The sequence below is a fragment of the Sinocyclocheilus grahami genome, unplaced genomic scaffold (genome assembly GCF_001515645.1).
Source record: "Sinocyclocheilus grahami isolate Dianchi unplaced genomic scaffold, SAMN03320097.WGS_v1.1 scaffold1607.1, whole genome shotgun sequence".
NCBI classification, from domain to species: domain Eukaryota; kingdom Metazoa; phylum Chordata; class Actinopteri; order Cypriniformes; family Cyprinidae; genus Sinocyclocheilus; species Sinocyclocheilus grahami.
This window is the reverse complement of record NW_015506786.1, coordinates 37,592-53,130: the sequence shown is the minus strand read 5'-3', so window position 1 is coordinate 53,130 and position 15,539 is coordinate 37,592. Positions and strand designations below refer to the sequence as shown.

The window sequence follows — 15,539 nt, the reverse complement described above, 5'->3', positions numbered from 1 at the left end:
TTTGTAGTGTTTAAGTGTCTTGTTTTGGAAAAAGATATATATATATATATATATATATATATATATATATATATATATAATACCTACAGTATGTGTTCCAGCATGTAGCTTCCCATCTGAGAGGGTTTTCAGTGCTAGTGGGAGCATAGTTTCATGCCAGAGCTTCTCTTAAACCAGAGACAGTTGACAGACTTGTGTTCTTAGCTAAAAACTTTGGATTAATTGTAGAACTTTTTCTGGATTAATTGTAGAGGTTTGATAGAACTGGCTGGAAGACCTGCCAAGAGAGCATTGCAATAGTCCAGCCTGGACAGAACAAGAGCTTGAACAAGGAGTTGTGTTTCATGTTCTGAAAGAAAGGGCCTGATCTTCTTGATGTTGAATAAAGCAAATCTGCAGGACCGGACAGTTTTAGCAATGTGGTCTGAGAAATTCAGCTTATCATCAATCACAACTCCAAGGTTTCTAGCGGTTTTTGAAGGAGTTATGGTTGGTTATGCTTTCACAGTTCTGATAAAGTGATGGGTTTGCTGAAACCACAAGCAGTTCTGTCTTAGCCAGGTTGAGTTGAAGGTGATGGTCCGTCATTCAACAAGAAATGTCTGTTAGACAATCTGAGATGCTAGCAGCAATCGTCGGATCATCAGGATGGAATGAGAGGTAGAGTGGAGTGTCATCAGCATAGCAGTGATATGAAAAGCCATGTTAACTCTGCCATGTAGACAGAGAAGAGAAGTGGTCCAAGTACTGAGCCCTGAGGCACCCCAGTAGCTAGATGTGACTTGGACACCTCACCTCTCCAAGATATCTTGAAGGATCTATCTGATAGGTAAGACTCAAACCACTGGCGTGCGGTTCCTGAGATGTCATTTTCCAATAGGGTTGACAGGAGAATCTGGTGGTTCACTGTATCAAAAGCAGCGGACAGATCCAGCAAGATAAGTATAGAAGATTTGGAATCCGCTCTTGCCAGTCTTAGGGCTTCAACAACTGAAAGCAAGGCAGTCTCGGTCGAATATCCACTTCTGAAACCAGATTGGTTGCTGTCAAGGAGGTTGTTCTGTGTGAGAAAGGCAGAGACTTGGTTAAACACAACTTGTTCAAGTGTTTTTGCAATGAAAGGTAGAAGGGAAACCGGTCTGTAGTTCTCTAAAAGAGTTGGGTTAAGAGTGGGTTTCTTAAGAAGTGGGGTTATACAAGCCTGTTTAAATGCTGAGGGAAAAACACCAGTGTGAAGGGATGTGTTAATGATGTGAGTGAGTGCAGGTACAATGGCAGGAGAAATGGTTTGAAGGAGATGAAATGGAATAGGATCAAGCAGACAAGTAGTAGGATGATTGGAAAGGATGAGTTTAGAGACTTCTGCCTCAGAGAGTGGAGAGAAGGATGAAAACGAGTGTATGGTTGCTGGTAAGATGTGTTTGACCATTTGTGGTGTGGTAAATTGTGCACTGAGGTTTATTAACATGTTGTTAGCATGATTTGCATGTTTCTAGGATGATTAGCATGTTACTAGCATGTTGCTAGCATGATAGATTAAAAATATTAGAGTGGAAGCTTAAATAAGTTTAAATGGATTATAAATAGTACATAGAAGGGAAGCCTAATTGAGTCTAATGGGCATCAATGTGTTTACATTTGAATGTTTGTCAGTTGGAGCTTGAGGAGTCTGCTCATTTAAACATTCTGTCAATGTAAGTTTTTCCCAATTTTAATCGTCATTTTTAGGAAAACCGTAAGTCCGATCAGTTAGAAAAGATATAGCAACCCGAGTCAGACCAGTCTGAAGTTTGGGCCGAGTTTGGTGGTTGTAGCTTTAAAAGCCTAGGAGGAGATACACTTTAAAATTTGGTCTCAGAAGAAGACGACGATGTTTATATAGGATTTCAGTAAGTTGGTTTTTCAAGCCAACTTAATAATGTTTATCCTTTTTGTTTACAGATTGTGGCACAGTGCCAAAATGAAAATTTGATTTGATGATCTGATGAAAAAAATTTTCTTTTTTTATTGATCAGGGATTTTGCTTGGAGCTGCCATCTACATTTATTCTCATCATCAATAACTTAGTTAATGGTGTAAAATAATTTCTGTAATATTACTATATTCTTTTGTGATATTTTGACTGCTAAATACCAGAGAATAATTTTATTTTATTTTACTTAAAGACCAAACTTATGTAATTAGACCCTTTTTTATTTTATTTCACTGAGAACCTTATTATAACACAGTAAGACGCAGCAAATCATTACATGCAACTTGTAAAATTGAGGGAAAAAATAGTTCATTTGATTTTAACAATAGTTGCCAATTTACTGTATCTCTGTTAATCTATTGATCAATTAATTGCAGCAGTTCTACCTATTTCTTCTACTTCTTCTTTTTTTAGATGAAAGACACAAATCTTGAAGATTCTGATGAGCTCTTTGATTCTACACCAGAGAGTTCAGATGATTACGTTCCAGATACAGCTTCTGAAAGTGACGGTGATGTTAGCCTTACACTAAACCAGACAAAACGTCAGCTTCTTGATGAACTGGATCTTGATGAATCTGGCTCAGTGAGTTCCCCTGACTATGACACAACAACATCAGACAAAATGCACGGCCTTACATCTGAAGCATCTGGAACAGGAGAAGAACCCAGTTCAAGTCAGAACACAACGGACGTTGTAGTTGTTATTGCATACCAAAAGAGAGATGGTGCTAGAGTGTACAACAAGAGACATTACTGCTTGTATTGCACTAAACCTTATGCTAAGATGGCAAGGCATCTAGAAAGTTCACATGAAAATAAGTCTGATGTGGCTAGAGCTCTAAGCTTTCCAAAGGGTTCAAAGGAGAGAAAAAATCAGCTTGATTATATTCGCAACAGAGGAAACTATGCTCACAATGCTGCTGTTATGGAGTCAGGAAAGGGGGAACTAGTGGCATTTAAACGACCACGTAAAAAAGTGCAGGGAGAAGATTTCATGCATTGTGCATACTGTCAAGAACTTTTTTCAAGAAAGGTCCTGTGGAGACATATGCATACGTGTAGACTTCAACCACAATCAGTCGCCCCCAAACCAGGAAAAAAACATGTTCAGTCCATGTGTACCTACACTGGGCCTGTGCCTTCAAACATGACCAAACAACTGTGGGGAGTAATCAGTGCCATGAATCCTGACCCAATCACAGAAATAATAATAAATGACAGAGCAATTACGGAAATTGGGCTGCACTTGTTGAACAAAGGTGGGCTATCACATGAGAATAAATGTGTGCGGGAGAAGATGCGAGAATTGGGAAGGTTGATTCACAATACCAGGACAGTCACCTCCTTAAAAACACTGGAAGATTGTGTAAATCCAAAGAAGTACATGGCTGGACATCAAAGCTGTCAAGTGTACATGTGGGTATGACAGTGAAACCGACAAATTCATGATTCCATCACTTGCAAATAAGCTTGGGAATTCCCTGGTTAAAGTAAGCAAACTCTTAAAGGCCCAGGGCTTAATCTCCAACGACAAACAGCTTGTGATGAATGCCAGTGAGTTTCATGTCCATGCGAATACGTGGAACGAGATGATCTCGGCTACAGCATTGTGGAATATCAGGGAAGCAAAGTGCAATGTGCCCACTCTCATGCCCTTTACTGAAGATGTACAAAAATTGCATACTTTTATCAGTCAAGTGCAAGACGAGTGGTTCAACCTGCTCTCTGAAAGTCCCTCTACTAAAGCCTGGATGGAGCTGGCCAAGGCGTGTCTAGCCCAGATAATTCTCTTTAACCGGCGGAGAAAAGGAGAGGTGGCGAGCATGCCTTTGTCTGCGTTTTTATCAAGAGACACTTCTGATCGGCATGAGGATGTGGAATGGACACTCTCCGAAGTGGAGAAGAAACTCTGCAGACACTTCACAAGGCTTATCACCAGGGGAAAGCGTTGTCGACCAGTTCCAATTCTTCTGACTCCAAAAATGCTGTGTTCCTTAGAACTCCTTGTTTAGCAGAGAGAGGCTTGTGGGGTTTTAAAAGTCAATGCCTATATGTTTGCTAGACCCCATGCCATGACACATTTCCGAGGGTCAGACTGCCTCCGTGGCTTTGCAAAGGTGTGTGGTGCAAAGTGTCCTGAGTCTCTGACATCTACCAGGCTGCGAAAGCATGCTGCAACCCTTTCAACAGTGCTGAACATGACAGACACCGAGATGGACCAGCTGGCAAACTTTCTTGGGCACGACATAAGAATCCATCATGAGGTCTATCGACTCCCTGAGAAGACCCTGCAACTTGCCAAGATCAGCAAAGCTTTAATGGCTCTTGAGCAAGGAAGATTAGCCAAGTTCCATGTAAAGAACTTGAATGAAATTGGGATAGATCCTAATGGTGTGTTATTTAATTAGATTAAAAAAAACTAGCCATTATATACCACTGTAAAGTTGTACTTTGAACTTCCACAGAAAAAGTTATTGACTGTGATGAGGAAGACGGGAGCATACAAGAGGGACACTGTTCATCTACTGTTGACGGTTTGTATTACTGTCAAAATACACGATTACATTTTGCAGTTATGAATAGTTTTCAGTCAAGTGACTTGTGAAGACCTGATGGGCAAAAACATTGTTCCAACACTGAAGAAGATGCTTGAGGAACTTGATGCTATAAAATGACGTAACCTCGGTTCCCTGAGATACAGGAACGAGTACTGCGTTTTGCTAGACTCTAAGGGAAAAAGTAATTTTTTCTCTTGAACTGAAGCCTTTTTCAATCACACAGTGAAACTGCATGGCCATTGGTTCGTGTAGTATGTTTTAAAAATTAACCAATGGCTCGGCAGCTGTGATGCACAAACCTATGGCCGCGAAGCCCGCCAAAGCATGCCAGAATGGGTGGAGTCATTTGGCTATACAAGCAGCCGCTTCGCCATTGGATTCAGGTTACTTCGACTGAAGCGACGACTGAGACGTGCCGCTGCATGGCAAGGCTAGCAATGCAGTACTCGTTCCCGTATCTCAGGGAATCGAGGTTATGTTTGTAACCGAGTACGTTCCCTATCGATACTTCACTCATACTGCATCTTGCTAGACACTATGGGAACAGTACAATCACGCCGTGCCGTGGCAGAGGAGCGACAATGGTAATCTTTGACCTAGGCACCTCTGGGCCACGAGAACAAGAACAATAAATCCTTCCAGGCTAATGGGCTAAGCCTCATGAAGGCCTCACCCGGCCGAGTGCTCGTTCCAGAAGACTTGTACAGCTTCAGCACCTATGGGGGCCGAGAGCGCACAAGTAAGTTCTCTGATAGGTCTGGACATATTATATCCAAACTCACTCAGAGTGAACTGTGCGCCAGTTAAGCAGAAAGAACGCTTGCCTGCAAGGCAGGGACATCCAGGTTATAGAACCTAGCAAAAGTGGACGGTGAGGCCCAGCCGGTCGCCGCACAAATTTCTGCAATGGCCACGCCGCCAGACCACGCCCACAAAGAGGCATGCCTCTAGTTGAGTGGGCTCGTACTTCAATGGGGCATTGTAGGCCCAAGGAAGAGTAGGCTAGCCCAAATAGCGCCAATTATGCACTTAGAAAGTCTCTGCTGACCGGGTGTCCTTTAGCGCGGTCACCGAAGCAAACAAAGAGCTATTCCGACTGCCTAAACTGGGCAGAACACTCGATGTAAACTTCCAGAGCTCTAACGGGGCAGAGTAAATTCAACTCCTGGTCCTCTTCTGAGGGAGGAAGCGCAGAGAGGATGATAACCTGTGCTCTGAATGGAGTCAAGAGCACCTTAGGTATATAGCCATGCCTTGGTTTCAGGACAACCTTGGAGTTGCCAGGCCAGAACTCCAGGCAATTAGGGCTTACAGAGAGTGCCTGCAAGTCCCCCACTCACTTGACTGATGCTAACGCTAGTAGCAGAGCGGTTTTAAACAACAGGGACCGAAGGTTGACGGACTGCAACGGCTTGAAGAGAGGACCCTTCAGGGCCCTCAGAACAGTGGGCAGGTCCCACGTAGGGACAGTGAGAGGTCGGTGCGGATTTAGCCTCCTGGCTCCCCTCAGAAAACAAACAAGGTTGTTCCTGCCCACCAATTGGCATGAGAAACCGTTATCACTGCCACATAGACATTGAGCGTGGATGGGGAGCGTCCCTTATCCAACAGCTCCTGCAGGAAGGACAGTATCACCGATACGTCACAGGTGAGCGGGTCCTCACTGCGGTTTGAGCAGCAGGCAGAAAACACTGACCATTTAAGGGCGTAGAGGCGTCTTGTAGCCGGAGCTCTAGCTTGAGAAATGGTGTTCAGTTCACACTCTGGGAGACTAACAGGCTCCCGTCGAGTGGCCACAGGGGCAAGGCCCACAGGTCTGGCCTGGGGTGCCGTATCGTCCTGTTCATCTGGGAGAGGAGATCCTGCCTCAGGGGAATAGGCCACGGGGCTGCTATTAGCAGCTGAGACAGCTCTGCTAACCAATGCTTTAACCCAAATTTTCTGAACCATCTGCGGATGAAGCATCCACTCCTCTGAGGGAACCTTGCATTGTGACAGCATGTCCGCTCATTGGTTCAGTTTGCCCTGAACGTGTGTTGCTCTCAGCGAATGTAGGTTGAGCTGGGCCCATTCCAAGAGGTGCTCTACTAGTACAAGGAGCCACTTCGAGGACAGTCCCCCCGGCGATTTATGTAGGACACCTCCGTCATGCTGTCTGAACAGACCAAGACATGATGTCCCTTGAAGTCTGGTAGGAAGGTTCAACAGGCCCGCCATACCGCCAGCATTTCGAGGCAGTTGATGTGCAGACAGCTTTCCGCTGTAGATGTATCTCTCATGTTGGATGGGTTGAGGCACAAAACGAATTGTCAGATGATTCCATTATGACTGAAATAAAAGTAAGTACTCCATTTAGAGAGTTTTTGAGCTTATTTTTAATAAAATGTTTATTGCAAAGACATGATGTAGATGTCATTCAATTATACTTGCAATGATGAAAACAACTGCACACTTTAGAGTTACTTGCACTTACTGTATATGTACTAATTATTTAAAATCATTAGTGTGACAAAAACACTCATCACTTGTGCATTGTCAGCATTTTATAGTACATTTACTTCTTTTTTTTTTTTTTTTACTTTTTAAAATGTTGAGCTTTGATTATTTCCCCTAGAACCTTCAGCCGAGGTGGCACTTCCTCCTACCGAGAGGAATATGTCTCCAGCACCCAAGAGAAGCAAACCATCATCAGATGAGCAGATGCCTTCAGGAGCCAGTGCTATCAGGCCACCTTGCAAAGGTGAACTCTTACACATTTCTCTTTTAATAAACTGATTTAAAGCAGTGGTTCTCAAAGTGTGGTACGAGTAGCACTAGTGATACTCAGGCTCCCTCTAGTGGTAAGCAGAGTAATCAAATCACTAAATTAAATATAAATTCATGTTAAAACACAATACATTTTAATTTAATCTTTATTTGAATATATATATTTTTTTACAACACGTTTTTTATTCACCTGTGTGTAAGTACAGTGCAGTAATCATGTTCAAACTGTGTATTTACAATGTTAAAGTGGCTGACAACAAAAAATATTCTTATTAGGAATAAAACTGCTTCATTTTTTTAACTGTGCAGAGCTGTAGCTGAATAGTTAGGCCTACTACGCTACTGTATTTGAATGTTGGTCATTATAGTGGTACTTGGAAAACAAAATATTTTCTGAGGTGGTACTTGGTATAAAAAGTTTGAGAACCACTGGTTCTGGTACTGGCAAGCAGCTTTACAGTATTAAATATGAAAAAACTGTGTCAGTGTCACTTTCTACGGTGCCCATAAGGTGACATGTTCGGTTCACGTCGTTGTGATATTCATAGATATTCATTTAAGGGAACATCATATTAACTCGTGGGAACGTGATATTATGTCGTGGCCACGAGATATGAATTTGATAATAATTATGCTAGCATTTGCTAGCCTACCATATACTTTGTAAATAAACGCCTGACAATTATGCCAATAAAGTTTTGACTTTATGATTGTATTTATGCCCATATGTGATGATAAATGACCGTGTTGTGTTTTAATTTACAAATGAAACTACGGGAATGATTAATTCCTCAACAAAACACTGTAGTATTTATAATTAAGGTCTATTAATTAGCCGAAATAAAATTAAATATATGTTCAATTTAAACTGCATTCCAGCAAAAATTCCAGTCAGCAAAATCAAAGCTTTATTGACATGTTGAGCATTTACAGTAGGCTAATATTTACAAAAGTATTCAGAATGTTGAGTAAAGAGATTGCAATGGTGGGAAAAATGAATATAAACTAATATAAAAATATAACCAATAATAATAGGCTAATAATAATAATAATAATAACAATATACAAATATTACGGGAAAAAGCCGATCAGTTAATGGACTTACAAGACTGTAGAATGGATAAAAATGTTTTCTTGTAGGTCTATTTTATATTATGCACTTTATGTAACATTTATTCATGATAAACTTCATTTGAATGCTGACTATCGCACGTAATACAGTCCGGTATCCAAGGCCTATAGTTAATATAATAATTTAATAATGTAATAATGTCTATAATAAATAATATAATAATTTCTTAATTCAAAATAAAATATTAATGAATTCATCTCTTATTATCCCGGGTTGATATCGTCATGCAGGTTTGTTTACGCATTAAACTTGTGGCCACGAGAAAACTAAGTGAAACGAACATGTCACCTTATGGGCACCGTAACTTTCAGTTAGAATTACAACTTGATTTTCTGTTATTAAGCAGCTCTCCGGTGTGGAGCTAGCTAATGATAAAATCGTTTTATTATTGAATGCAAAAATAAATAAATCATTACATTAAAGTGATAGTATGGTTTGCACAGATTAAAGCTTAATCTTGCTCAGGACTGTTTTGATTATTATAACATTATAATGTTTTTTAAGGGAGCTAATGTTGTGATTAAATAATTTATCCAAGAATATTACTTACCTTAATTTTGTTCCATATCCATATGTCTGATGTGATGTCTGTCATTTCATTTTGTGCGCCAAATATATATTTTTGTATTGGTCAAAATAATAGTAGTTATACAATAGTAATATCATTGTTTGACATTTACAAAAGCTGAAGTGATTACCTAATTTATTACTGAGAATATGTGTAACGCCATATATTTATCTAATTGTAAAAACTGAGTAATTGAACAAAGCCTACTGATTGATTAATTGGTGAAATACAATTAGTCGATTAGTCAATTGTTGCAATAATTGTTAGATTAATCGATTATCAAAATAATCGTTTGTTGCAGCCCTATCAGTGGTATCAGTAGGTTTACCAAGATATTGTATGTCACCCATTGTAAATCAAATATTGTGTTAACATATGTAGGCTATTAGCTAATTTGTTTATGATGCATATATAAATACATAGATATACCTTACTCTTTACAAGCACAGGAAATAGTTGTATCAGCTGTTAAATGGGTCTGGATGGAGTGTTTTTAAAGGTGGTATTTGAGTCCTTGTGCCCAAGCTGTGTTGTATTTAGGTGTCATATAACAGTTGTTCTTACAATAAGTCAGTGTTATTTCTTAAAATATGTCTTACTATTTCTTACAGCACCCACTTTAGTCAACTTTGTGGAAAGGTTGGTGACATCAACTCCTACACCATGTTTACCTGCAATGACTACCACCATCGCCACGTCCTCCAAACAGGCATTCCCAGAGAGGACACATTAAATGCTGAGGTCCTGTGGTGTTTGAACATGATGGAGTCTCACTACTCTTTCAAGTCCAGTGAAGGTAAATGAAATTATTTGAACTTTCACCTATGACATCTTTTTGAGATCCCAAGATTAAGTGTAGCAAAGTACCAAATGCCAAAATTTGATTTAATCCCTCCAGTCACAGATTTGTATGCAAAGATTTGTATTTGTATGATTGTATGTGCTTCAAAATGATTTGAAGGTGCTGAAATCTGACTTTGTGGTTGCTGTACTTTGAAAACACGCATAGTCACACCCACACAAATAAAAACGGGTTTGATTTCAATCTGTTTCTTTTTCTTTACTTTTAGGTGTGCTATTTTCTGCAATGTTCCCCGACAGTGCAATTGCGAAGACTTTTGCCTGTGGAGCAACAAAGTCCATGAACATTTGTACGCATGATTTGGCTCCGCATTTCAAACACTTGTTGTGCAAAAAACTCTCTTCTGATAGGGAGGACTATGTACTTCTCTTTGATGAGAGCCTTAACAGAAAAACACAATCAAAGCTATGTGACTTTCATGTCCGTTTATGGGATGGGGACAAAGTTGTGACAAGATTTTATGACTCAAAATTCATTGGACACGCCACTGCATTAGACCTTAAATCAGTCTATGAGAGTAGGACTGAACATCTGCCAAAAGAAAACATGGTTCAGATCTCCATGGATGCACCAAATGTGAATTGGTCTTTTTATTCAAAGGTTGAAAAATCCCTCCAAGGTACTCATAATGTACTCCTTATCAATATTGGCAGCTGCGGTCTCCATATTGCACACGGAGCCTTTCAGAAAGGAGTTGAAGGGACTGACTGAGGGATTCTCCGGCTCGTAGACAAGATTATTTCAGCATAGAAGGATCAGGTTTCCCAACACCACTAAAGTTTTGCAGGACAAGATAGCTGGAAAATGTGCCCGTACTAGAAAGGGCTTTGGAAGTTTTACCACACATGGCTGCATATGTCAATGCTGTAAAGGAAAAAAGGTGTCCAAATCAAGGCACAAAGTCCTGAGGTGGTTCAGGAGGCTGTTGAAGATCCACTCATTGCCACTAAACTTAATTTCATCTTGTCAGTGAGCTAGCAAGTGACTCCATTTCTTGCACGCTACCAGACTGATAAGCCAATGGTGCCATTTGTTTCAACAGACCTGTGCCTGATGTGCAGATTCATCAAAAAGTCATCATGAAAGAAGCAACAACACCTCAAAGTTCTGGACGTTGAGGTGGGGGATCAAGCTTGTCACGTTGACTCCTCACAGGTGGACTTGGGTTTTGTTACAGAGAGAGTTTTGAGGGACTTGTCCACATTGAAGATAACAGGACAGAAAACACTCCTGCTCTTCACACTTGCAAGAAGTGCTTGGTTTTAACTGTACAGAAGTTCATCGAGAAGTCCCCCTCAAATATCTTCTTGTCTCTCACCTTTCCTTCATTGATCCAAGGGAAATGGCCTGCAAAGATGCAGGTGTCAGAATAACTAAGTTCAGGAAGGCTTTGACATACCTTGTGCATATCCACCGTGTAAATGAAGAAGACTGTGACGAGTTAATTAGACTCTACAGTCAATTCATAGACGAGATTGTGCTGCCTCAGAGTTCACAGTTGTCCCACTTTGATCCATACACAGACAGTGTTGACATATTTTTGCACGACAGGATGTCCACACAGAAACCATATGAAAATCTATGGAGACTCTGCCGCCAACTCCTCCTCCTCTCACATGGGCAAGCCTCTGTAGAGCGTGGATTTTCAATCAACCGTCAAATTGAGGATGATAACCTTTCAGAAGATTTGTATGTGGCATATAGGTGCATTTTGGACCACCTCAGGGCTGTGGGTGGCACCAAGAATGTCACGATTGACAAGCCACTATTGATGTCAGTGGGTGGTGCCTGACAGAGATACATCACAGATTAAAGACCCATCTCTTTAACCTGGCTTAAACAACACACTAATACGCTTCTAATATTCAAATTTTATTGACATACTATTTTCCTAATTAATGCTGTTCAGTTGCTTTGACACAATCTGTATTGTTAAAAGCGCTATATAAATAAAGGTGACTTGACTTGACTTGACACATCTTGAGGATATGAGAAGAAAAAGAGAGGATGCGGAAAAAAACACTAAGAGAAAATATGTGCTGGATGAAATTGAGGAACTGAAAAAAGACTGAAAGATGACATAGATGCACTTGAGACCTCTGCTGACAAATTGGCTCTCGAGGCAGAGGACACAGGCAAGCTAACTCTAATTGCCAAATCTAACAGCTTAAGGAAGGGAGCAAAGGAAAAGAAAGAAGAAATGGTGGAAGTGGAAAAATCACTCGATGTGAAATTGAATGAACTGAAAAGCAAATGAAGACAATATCAGCTAAACAAATTTGACTTAAAGGGGTCATATGATGCGATTTCAAGTTTTCCTTTCTCTTTGGAGTGTTACAAGTTGATTGTGCATAGATAAGATCCCTGAAGTTGCAAAGACTAAAGTCTCAAAACCAAAGAGATATTCTTTATCAAAGTTAAGACTCTGCCACACCCCCCTAAAACGGCTTGTTCTAACACGCCCCCTCATATCTACCTCACTATGTGGAAATATTTGCATAATGCCGCCCAAATGTGCACGCAAAGAAAGAAGGCGTGGTTTCAGTAACCGCAGTTAGTGTTGAAGCAGCATGTCAGGGAGATGCTGTGTGTTTCTAGGCGGAAGCAAAAGCACTTTATTTGGCCTTCCGAAAGTAGATGCATTTAGGAATCTTTAAGATTACTTACAACAGAACAGCAATGCATTTTATGGACGACCGTTTCGTGAACCTAGGAGAGGAGGTAATTCTGACTTTGCTATGACAATCTGGTGCTTCTGAATCAGCTACTGTTTTGTTATTAATTTAAGTATTTGCTATTGACTGTTCAAATGCGGAGTTTTGCGCATCGTGTGTGTGTGTGTGTGTGTGTGTGTGCGCGAGCGAGAGAGAGAGAGAGCGCGAGGAGAGCACCAGAGAGAGAGAGCGAGAGAGCGAGAGCACGAGAGAGAGAGAGAGCGAGAGAGGGAGAGAGAGAGAGCGAGAGAGAGAGAGAAAGCGAGAGAGAGAGAGGGTCACATCACAGTGGAGTCAGCTGTACATACAACACATACCAGCTTCATCACTGTGTCTGTCATGCGACTCTGTTCCCCTTTCGGGCGCTGTCTTTACATTTATTTTGAAAGATGAAGCTTGCGATTATGGTAAGGGGCGTTACATTTCCGACGAGTGCTTGCGGTGTTCGGCCAGTCACAATACACTGGGTCAGCTGGCCAATCAGAGCAGACTGCGCTTGTCGGAAGGAGGGACTTTGTAGAAAACGAAGCGTTTGAGAGAGGCGGGGCATAGAGGACCTACAATAATGTACAGCATTTGAAAAATAATGTGTTTTTTGAACATTAAAGCATGTCAACATATTCTGTTACACCAAATACACAAAATAATGATCTTTAAAAAAAAGCACCATATGAACCCTTTAAAAAGGTAAACAACCAAAGAATACTTTTGGGAATGCACTTTGTTTTGAATATGTTTATAGCTGACCTGACTGTTATGTTGGGAAATATTGTATATTCATTGTTTACTATTGTTTATTCATTCATGTGCATTCATGTCCTGATGGTAATAATATCCAATAACAAAATGTACTGTATGATAGTGTTGCTTTCATTTGCACATGTTGTTCTGTGGTGTTTCTACTGTTTAAAATGCAAACATATTTTAAGGTGACCTCTTGTTAAAAGTATTTCATTCATTGTTTATTTATCCATTCATGTTTATTTTTGTCTTTATGGTAATGTCCAAATACAATGTGGTAATTGTAACTAAGGTTACCAGAGAGTAACACAGAAATAAATAATGTTATTAATATAATAACATGATAATGTGAAAACTACTGAAAACTACTTAAAAGAAATATACATTTTATACAAACATATATTTTTATTTGGTTATTAATGTGACCAATAGTGATCAGTTTTGAACGTGAGATGGGTCAATGAGAGTGCAAAATGTGGTGCAGCGGAAAAATAGATTTCCGGGTTTTGCACGAGGTTTGCTCGTGGAATTAGAGGCAGCTCTCTCTATCGTGCACGGATGCCTGAGGAGCGTGGTGTTCGCTGACGCTCCGGAGAACAGAAACAAAGAAAATAATCTTCTAGATGAGTTTTATCGATGAATTGATGGTAAAGAAAAGGATTTGAAGGGGACGTGCTGTACCTGCACCGTTCTGGAATTTTCTGAGTTTAACGATCTCCTTGGTCAGGTTTTTTTTCCTTGTTGTTCTGTCCTTTTCCAAATTCGATTGCTGTCCTCTGTCTGATGTGACGAGATGTTCCGGTACCTGCATTCTGGATTTGTCCCGGCCTTCTGGTGGTTCTGAGGAGGGTTTGGACTGGCGAGCCTCCCTTGAGTCTGTTCTTGGATTTTCTGTGGAAACAAAATACAAAAAGTTTTTCTGAACCCTGTGAATGGTAGGAATTCGAATAACTTTTCTTTCTTTTTTGTTTTCCTCTTGAACTGTTTTTCTTGAAAGACTGAGCAATTGAGGATTTTGAAATCGAAGGACATTATTTTATTTCATTGAGAAGTGTTAATTTTCTGATTGATCTAAAAAGAAAAAAAAGTTGACAAAGGTAACATAAGTGTTCATATTCAACCTTTATTTGGGTGATTCAACTACTGAGTTAAAGTGAACGAACAAAGAACTTACCTTGTTGAAAACTGTGGGAAAAGGTTCATGAAACCTGCTAAAACAAAATAGTGATAATTTAGAAACAAGAATTTAATTTGTGAAAATATACATATTTTTTTCCTCTCTGTTTTCATTGATTCAACTTACCCGTTGAGTGCTGTTACACCACAAATACACGTTGTGTGTTCAACCAAACCATTTTTTCAGTCTGTTCACTGTTGTCGTTGCATCTTTCTCAGCAGCGAATCTAGTCTTCTGAGACGCTGGTCCATAGATTGGCATATAACAAGTTACTAATTAATCTACAAGTTATTAGCCAGATAGTTAGCGCTACAAAAAGTTGGCGAGCCAGCCAGGAGAATGATTGCCTAACAACAACAGTGATCTCTCAGTACGACAAAACAAAGATAATTCTTACTGTGAAACAAGCTATCCCAGTGTTAACAGTATGGATATAGTGGAACGAGAAAACTTGAATGTTTCCAATGCTGTCATAGTTGGTGGCATAACACTGAGTGAATCTGACCAAAACTTAGAAGCATGACTTGTACGGTATGGCAGCATTAGTCGTGTAGTGAATCAGCTCATGGGGAAATATGAATAATTAATCATAACTAGATATAATTAATTATAAATATTTAGATCCGCTGTAGATATTTGGCTGACCTCTCAGGGTCAACTGTCTTGTCAATTCTAAGAATGTTAATTTCCTGGTTAAGGGAAATAACTTCCTTACTGTACAATTCTACAAAAGCTTGTAGCATAAATCTGCATGATTAAGTGACTCCAGTTATGAGCAAACAATGAACCATGTCAAGTGTGATAAAAGTAAGGTTTTATTAACTACATACACACTTAAACTAGTCTAATATACTACATAAACTCATAAACTGGTCTAACACACATACACACACACACACAGTTTGTATAGGAAAGGGTTAAAGCTTAACTCAGTACAGAGAAGAGACATAAGGAATGAAATTTATGGAACCATTTGCATATTCAGCAGATCTACAGCCTGAAGGGAACCTCAGATTCTTAGTTCAAACACACCTTGGTAAAAAGGTG

The 15,539-nt window shown here is 40.0% G+C and overlaps 1 pseudogene; it reads left to right on the top strand.

Moving 5' to 3' along the window:
• Nucleotides 1-2,319: 2,319 nt before the first annotated feature.
• The window catches only part of LOC107571527 (uncharacterized), a 15,122-nt pseudogene continuing 1,902 nt past the window's right edge, over nucleotides 2,320-15,539 (top strand).